We start from the raw sequence: 9,308 nt of genomic DNA on the forward strand, positions 1-9,308 counted from the left end.
TCTAAAAGAAAAATCTTGGATCAATTCATAAAGACATCTCAAAAAATGCATATACACAAAATAAATAGATAATTAAAAATCACCTAAAACTCACAGACAATGCAAACATCCATTTCATTTCGTTATCGACCTAGAACATCCATACAACCACAAAACATTAGTCTACAACTCGGAGGGTGTATGCACAACATTCATAAAAAATTTTGATCTCAGTATTCGGGTTATGAATATATGTGAATCATGGAATCAAAATCCATAGGCTCACTTTTCAACACATCTCACTAATGTAGAATTCACATCCCCTGGGATCAATAGGTCTTGTAAAGGTTGTAACTTTAGGCCAGGGTATGGGTCCAAGGAAAATGATATGAAAAACAAAGTAAGAGACTCAATTTTCCTCATGCAACTCTAAAATCAAATCGAACTCCACTTCTTCTCAACTACCAACCAGTGTGTCCACTAATTTACAAGCCTCAAACTTGTAAATTTTTTTTTTTTTTTTTTTTTTTTTTTTTTTTTTTTTTTTTAAAAAAAAAAGCAAGGGAGATGCGTCTAAGGTATATGTGGCGTGTTTACCAGAGGTTGCCAAGTACTGCTAGGCAGTTTTTAAGGGGGTTCTGGTTTCCAGCCGAAATCCCTTAAACTAGTCAGAATGCCTTTTTTTTTTTTTTTTTTTTTTTTTTTCATAGTAATAACAATAAGAATGCTGAAACATGCACATCCCCACTGATTTTACAAACACTTCGCAACCCCCAATCAATTTCTTCGCACGATGGGTGTTGATAACCACACTTCTTAACAAAACTCGTAATAAGTTGAAGACAATAAAGTCTCTAATGATAAAGCGGTCGGATTGTGTTTTAGGCTCAAAATCAGGATAGGGTAAACATAAGTTCAAAGAACGAAAACAAGGCTAAATTATGTTTAAAAATAAAGCTCAAAGGGTTAACTAGTGAAATGATAAAAAGGGTTGGTTTGAAAGGCTCAATCGATCAAAAAAGCCTAAATCATTTCCTAAGTGATGTGAATTCTAGGATTTGCCTTGAGTGATTATCAAATGAGTCTAGAATTTGTTGAAATCACAATAAAATCATGAAAACTTCATACATAACACGTCTCTAAGTAGGTGACTGAACCACTTTCAATCCACAGTTCACTAGGGTCTCAACTCCATGTCATTAATGTTCACACACATCCGTAAGCAAAGGTAAAAATTAATTTCCTCCATTAGTTCTATGTTATTGCAATTACATTCTTATCATAGACATATGACTTCTCCAAGAGACAAAAAACAACGTGCTCAATTTAAATTTCTTAAATTCCTACCCCCAACGAATAAAATCAACATTGTCCCCAAGTTAAGCGTAAGAGCAAAGAAAGAAAACGTTACCACATTCCTCGACAAAATAAAGCCGTCCAGTCGTATACACCAGTCGTTCTATCAACTCAGAGAAACCGCTAAATAGACTTTGTGACCATTAGAGTTATGCAAAATAAAAGAATGGATAAAAGGAGCAGGAACAAAGAAAAAACAAAATAAACAAATAAAAAAAAACAAACAGACTAAAAGTTCACAAAATGTCTAAACAACACAGGGACAACGGTTAGTACAAAAAAAACAGAAAAGTAAAACCGACCGACAAACTGCATAACACTAAAAACAAAAGTTTACTCCTCCATACTCTCCTCAGAATCCTCATCAGGAACATCACCTGCTCCTCATCTGCCGGGTACACAAAATCAGTCCATTCACACCCAGGTGCTACTATCCCAGCATGTGCAAGTTGCAAACTCTGCATCTCATGTTGTACCCGCATTTGCCCACTCATCCATGACATCCAGGCTCTTGACGATTCTGTGCGTTTCACTATTTGGATGTCTCATGCAACTTCAGCAATTGATCTTTTTGGGAAAGCTTTGACGATGAAGATGATTTGGTCTGGTTACCTCTACTCTGCCCCCACTGGTTAAATGTGCATAAACTGCTCAGTGAGGCTCACTCTTGCGGAATAAAAACTTCTTCAGCATTCAATGGCACTTCCGCTTTCGTACATAATGCAGTAATCAGGTGGGGAAAAAAAAAGCTGTCTGGTACGTTTTGCCGAATGAGAAATCTCTTGAAAGATAATTTCACCACATTCATTCTCATTTTCTGGAGGATAGCATACATTAAGATTGCCCTAGCTTTGCTCACAGTACTCCTATGCTTGGATGGCATTAATCGGGACGATACAAAGTATAACCACATGCGGAAATTGAGTCCAGGAACTTACTTTCAAAACGGATGTGTTCCCCGCTGCAATAAACCATGTAGCTCTCCCCTCAGTCAGAGTGTTAATACTGCATCAAAATCCACTTGCTGCTTGAATGCGGCATAGGCATGTCATCAAACCCAACTTGCGGTAGCATAGAATTCATTGATCGCAGCGGCATTAAACACTATCTCTTTGCCTCTAACTAAGGTTCTCCGTCAGTGCTCTCCGCGCGTTGGCATAAAACTCTTTACAACAGAGGAAACAGCAGGCGCCGGAGGCTCCTTGCAGAATTTCACCCAACCCAGAGCTTGAATCACATCAGTGATTCCTTCCAAAGCTTCTGTAAACAACAGCCCTCGTTCTTCATAAATCTGCCGGTTGTTTTGCAAAATTTTCATACCTGTCCTGGGCGGCCTGAACAACCGAGGATCACCGGAAGCCTGCCCTTTACCTTTTTCTCTCCTATCACTTTTTAGTTTTCTTTGGGTGCCATTTATCACTATGGCGAACTCACCAAAAAAAAAAAAATTCAGTCAAACACGAATACTGCCAACGAAATCAACTCACCCCCACACAAAGCACTACCCTTCTTCAATCAGTCATAAACACAGAGACAACACTCCCACGAAAATCACCAACACGCAAGCACTATCACAACCATCCACACTTCACACAACTCAATTCAATGGGTTTCACCCTTCCACATCAAAATTTCAATGCAAAATGGTTGAGAAACGCTTACTTGAAACGTGTTATGTCCAAAAACGCCTGAATTGAATTGGATTAGATGAAAATTCGAAAATCCCCAAATCTCTTTTGAAAACCCTAACCTTGAATTTGCGCATTTCTCCGCTTGTTTCTTTAATCTGCGAAATGGGATGGGAGGGAATGTGTTAGTGATCAATGGAGTAAGGAAAAGGATTGATTTGAGCCAAAGATTTGTGGAGAGAAGTGTGAGGAGGATGAGTTCGTAATGTAAAATGAAAGCAAAAGAGGGAAAACTCTGGTTTTAAACGCAGAATTCGTTTCATGGTTCGATCGCTGCGGCGATGGTATGCGTCGCCGCGGCGATGTTGTTATCGTCGCAGCGTTGCTGTAAGTACGCTCGCTGCAGCGATGAAACTCGTTGCTGCGGCGAGCGTGATTTTATCCAGATGCAGACCCTCGTTGCTTTAGATCACGCTCGCTGCAGCGATGTATGTTACCGCCGCGCGATCGTGATTAGTTTTCTGCCTGATCTTGAGTGCGTTTTGTCAGTCACTTGAAAACCAATCCGAAATCCTGCATTAACAAAATAAATAAAAAAAATAAAATTAAACTAAAAAGAATGCACTGAAACAACAAAATTAAATAAAATAACATAAAATAAACTCAAACGGAATCTAAAATTTGGGTTCCTCCCAAAAAGCGCTTGTTTAAAGTCTTAAGCTCGAATCCTTTTCTGTCATCAATTTGGATTCTGAGAAGAATGAAACCCTCGTCTGCATTGCCATTCTCAATATAAGGTTTCAATCTTTGCCCGTTGACTTTGAATGTGCCTTTCGTCGGGTGGTGCAGCTCTATTGCCCCATGCGGAAACACTTGATGAATGATAAATGGGCCAGCAATCGTGAGCGCAATTTTCCTGGAAAAAGTCGAGCCTCGAGTTGACAATAGACACTTTGTCGCCCTCTTTGAATTCCTTGTTCACAGTGTTTGTCATGCCACTGCTTAGTTTTCTTTGTAAATCCGGGCATTCTCGTAGGCATCATTGCGAACTCTTCCATCTCATTAAGTTTCAGCAGACGTTTTGCGCCCGCAGCTTGTAGATCAAATTCAGAAATTTTACTGCCCAATACGACCTATGCTCTAACCCACTGGCAAGTGACAAGCTTTTCCGTAAACCATCCTATAGGGCGACATTCCTATTGGTGTTTTGAATGCCGTCCTATATGCCCATAGTGCATCATCAAGCTTAGTGCCAATCCTTTCGGGATGCGTTCACTGTCTTCTCCAGGATTCGTTTCCGCTCTCTATTCGAAACTCGACTTGGCCACTGGTTTGCGGAGATATGGGGTTGCAACTCGATGTGTAACTCCATACTTGCTTAACAGTGATGTGATAGGCGATTGCAAAAATGAGAGCCACCATCACTGATTGGCTCTTGGCGTGCCAAACCTTGAAAAGATATTCTTCTTTACGAACTTGATAACGACACGAGCATCGTTTGTTGGCAACGCTGCAGCTTCCACCCACTTCGACACATAATCTACAGCAACCAAAATGAAACGGTTAGAAAACGAAGAAGGAAAAGGTCCCATAAAATCTATCCCAAACATCAAAACATTCTACTTCTAGGATATTATTTAAAGGCATAGCATTCTCTAAAATATTCCCAACCCGTTGACACTCGTCACAACCATCACAAATTGAAATGCATCTTTAAAAAGAGTAGGCCCGAAAAATCTGATTGAAGAACTTTTGCCGCGGTCTTTTTCGAACCGAAATGACCACCAACTTCCATAGAATGACAGTGACGAATTATATTCGTCACTCTCTCTGGCCACATCGCTCTTATCATCTGATCAGACATGCTTGTACAAAATGGATCCTCCCAAAAGTAGTATTTTAAACTGCAAAAAAAAATCTTTCGTCTTGGGAGTTCATTCCAGGGGGATAACCTTTCTTGCCAAGTAGTCGCAATGTCCGCAAACCATGGTCTTCCTGATAGCAAACAACTGCTACTCAGGAAAGTATTCGTTGATTGGCTTTTCCTCTCGATCTTCTTCATTGGATTCCAATCGGGATAAATGGTCGGCTACTTGATTTTGTTCCTTTCTTGTCTTTGATCTCAAGTCGAATCCTGTAGGAGTAATACCCATCGCAATAATCGTGGTTGGAATCCGTTTTGCCAGGAGGTACTTCAGTGCAGCATGGTCCGTGTACGATAACCTTGGTACTAGCAATAAGAACGAAACTTATCATAGAAAACACTACTGCTAAAAATTCTTTCAGTAGTGGCATATTCAGTTGAGGGCCCGTTAACGTCTTAACTGGCATATAATCACATGCAATACCTTACCTTTTCGCTGTCTAAAACAGCCCCTAAAGCATAATCACTCGCATCACACATGAGTTCAAAGGTAGTTCCAATCGGGCACAACAATAATAGGAGCAGAATAAATTTTTCTTTCAAGCACTTAAATGCATCTAAACACTCTTGACTGAAATTAAAGGAACATCCTTAGCTAATAATTCACAAAGAGGTTTAGAGATTTAGAAAAATCCTGTATGAATCTTCTATAAAAGCCTGCATGCCCAAGGAAGCTTCTGACAGCCTTCACTGAATTTGGAGGTGGTAGTTTCTCAATAACTCAATTTCGCTCGATCCACCTCAATGCCGTTTGCTGATATCCGATGACCCAACACGATCCATCTCGTACCATGAAATGGCATTTTTCCCAATTGAGCCACAAGTTAGTGTCAACACATCTTGCAAAACATTTGACAAATTAGTTAAACAATCATCGAAAGAATTTCCAAAAACAGAAAAATCGTCCATGAAAACTTCAATGGACTTCTCAACCATACGGAAAATCGAGATCATGCAACGTTGAAAAGTTGCAGGAGCGTTGCATAGGCCAAAAGCATTCTTCGATAGGCAAATGTTCCGTATGGGCACGTGAAAGTCGTCTTCTCTTGATCTTCCGGCGCTATTGCAATTTGGTTGTAGCCTGAATCCATCTAGGAAGCAGTAGAACTCATGGCCTGCTAACCTTTAACATTTGATCGATGAATGGCAATGGAAAATGATCTTTACGAGTCGCAGAATTCAGCTGCGATAATCAATACATACTCCATCCCGTGAATGTTCGTGTCGGGATCAGCTCATTGTTGTCATTCCGGACCACTGTCATTCCTCCCTTCTCGGTACCACCTGAACGGACTCACCCATGCACTATCTGAAATTGGATAAATTATGCCCGCATCTAAAAGCTTTAACACTCCTTCTGACCACTTCTTGCATCGATGGGTTCAATCTTCGTTGGGTTGGACAGAGGCTTGAAACTTTCCTCCATTAAGTCTTGTGCGTGCAGATTGAAGGACTGATACCTTTGATATCCGCAATTGTCCATCCAAGGGCCTTCTTGTACCTTCTCAAAATGCGCAGCAACTTGTCTTCCTCTACAACACTCAAGAAGCATTAATAATGACTGGAAGAATTTATCCTTTCTAAAAATGCATACCTTAAATGAGATGGTAGTGGTGAGCTCAAGTGTAGGGCCTCATGGTTGGTAGAGTTGACTGAGAATCCACAGCTCCAATTTCTCTGATCAATTTACCTCGGACGACCTAAGGGGGGTAAAGCTCTTAAGTATCTTAGACACTCACTTAACTCTTCACTAACAACCTCATCCTCTTGGTCTCTAGAATTCATCAAGCAATTCTCTAAAGGCAAGATTGGGTAGTTCTCTTCAAAATTCTGTCCACTACGGTGTCGAGAACACGATCTTAAAGCATGATCTAACTCAGACGGACGCTTCATAGAGTTGATACATCAAATTCCACTGCTCACCTCTACCCTTAAGATCAATTTTCCTTGGTGGACATCTATCAATGTTCTCCCCGTGGCCAGAAAAGGTCTCCCTAAAATTAAAGGTATTTCCCTATCTTCCTCCATATCTAGCACTATGAAATCTACAGGGAATATCAGTTTATCTACCTTAATCAGGACGTCTTCACTACCCCCTAGGATATTGGACGATCTATCAGCTAATTGGAGAGACACGGTGGTGGCTTTACTTCCCCCAATCCAAGTTTCCTGTAAATGGAAAACGGCATTAAGTTAATACTAGCCCTAAACGCATAGCACTTTATCAAAATAACAACTACCAATAATACAAGGGATAGTGAAACTCCCTGGATCTCGTAGTTTATGGTGTGTTTCTTTTGAATCAGCGCGCTGCATTCCTCTGTCAGCATGACTTTCTCGTGTTCCTCGAATTTCTCTTAGCGTGAGGATCTCCTTCAAAAATTTGCTATTTCGGATTGTTCAGCATATCAACAAAAGGAATATTAATATGTAGAATGCGGACTGTAATAAACTACCGAATTGCTTGTCTAGCTTTGATTCTTCAACCGTTGTGGACGGCAAGGTTGCTGGCTTGAAGAATTATTCTGTGCATATGTACGGTCGCCGCAGCGTTCAGATTCAGTGCGGCGATCGCGAGATATCTCTGACGAAATTGGTGCGTGTGCACGCTCGCCGCGGCGACCATATTCATCGCCGCGGCGATCGTCCTTTTCCTGACGGACTCCTCTGCATTTTCACGCTCGCGGGACCATCATCTTCGTCGCGGCGATCGTCCTCTTTCTCATCCTTCAGGTTGGTTCTAACCTCTGTTTTTCACCTTGCGAATTTTCCAAATTTTTTCCACTCCTCGGGTGATTGGATGTGCCTGTTCCTTGGGATTTTTCTCCGTATCACTCGGTAAAACCCTTGGTTTCCTGCCAATATATTATGAATCTGCCCAATTTGAGTTTCTAGGTTCCTTATAGATGCAGATTGGTTTTGAACCAGAACGTCGGTCTTCTCAAACCTCTTGCTTGTCTCCTCAATGAACTTGGTTAATGCAGTTTCCAAGTTTGATTTGTGCTCTTGAGGTTGAAAAACAGGTGTGTTTTTGCTATTGTTATTGCTCATGAAAAATTGGGGTGTTTCCCCATGCTGGATTATACGTATTGGAGTACGGATTCCCTTGCCCTCTTTGAAATTGTGACGTAGTTGGCTTGTTCATGTTGAGCAAACTGGTTTCCTTCTTGGCAATCGCTTGAGCCATGGTTTCCTGCACAAAGGTAACCTGTTAGAGATGACGATTCAATTGCATTAATTTTCAATACATTACCCAATTGTTTCTGGAGTTCGTAAGTTGAGCAGCCAATGCAGTGTAACTGGCGACTTCGTGCACTCCGCTGATCTCCTGAATTCTTTTCTGGGGTCCTCATATAGTTGTTGTTCGCCATTCCCTCGATCAGATTGTATGCTTCTTTGGTGTTTGGTGTTCAATGCTCCCCACTTGCAGCATCAATCATGGCTTGAATGTTTGGTAGCAACCTTGGTAGAACGTTTGCACTTGTGACCAGATCGGTATACCATGATGTGGCACCTCCGTAAAGATCCTTAAACCTTCCCATGCTCATACAAGACTCTGAATCTGTTGATAAAAGTTGGTAATCTCACTCCTCAATTTGGCCGACTTGGCAGGTGGAAAGTACTTAGTGAGGAACGCTTGAGCCAACTCATTCCATGTAGTGATACTCCCAGATGGCAATGATATCAACCAAGCTTAGCTTTATCCCGTAGAGAGAATGGGAAAAGCCTTAGTTGATTGCATCCTCGGATACCCCATTATGCTTGAATGTGTCACACAACTCGAGAAAATTTGCGATATGCAGGTTAGGATCATCGTTTGGAACCCAGCGAATTGGATTGACTGCTGAATCATTCCAATAATTGCGGCTTAATCTCGAAATTGTCGCTTGAACGGGTGGTCTCCTGATACTTGAATAAAACCCATCAATGTAGGAATAGAATAGTCTTTCAATGCTTCTGAACCACTGCTACTCCACCCATGCATTTTTCCCAAATTATCCTCATTTCATGCTCTTGATTTTGCATATTAGGATTGATAACTCCTCTATTAGCCATTGCTTGTTCAGATTCAGCTTGTCTCTTTTCTCTTCTCAACTGTTTTGCGGTTCTCTCGATCTCAAAATCAAGTGGATTAAGATGACCTCGACCTCTGGAACGTAAACTCTCAGATTCAGCTGAAAACCACAAATAAGACAAACAAAAATACAATAATCAGTAAATAAAAATAAACAAATCAAACTAGCAACTAAATATTTCGTTATGATATGGTAAATAATAGTTCCCCGGCAACGGCGCCAAAAAATTGACAGCTGCTATTCGCAAGTGTACAAAATCGCGCAAGTAGTAAAACTCGAGTAAACGAGGGTCGAATCCCAAGAGAACTACCTACCAAGTACCAAACTATTATATTCTATTACTAT

This window comes from Pistacia vera, unplaced genomic scaffold, assembly GCF_008641045.1.
Source record: "Pistacia vera cultivar Batoury unplaced genomic scaffold, PisVer_v2 Contig720, whole genome shotgun sequence".
Lineage (NCBI taxonomy): Eukaryota > Viridiplantae > Streptophyta > Magnoliopsida > Sapindales > Anacardiaceae > Pistacia > Pistacia vera.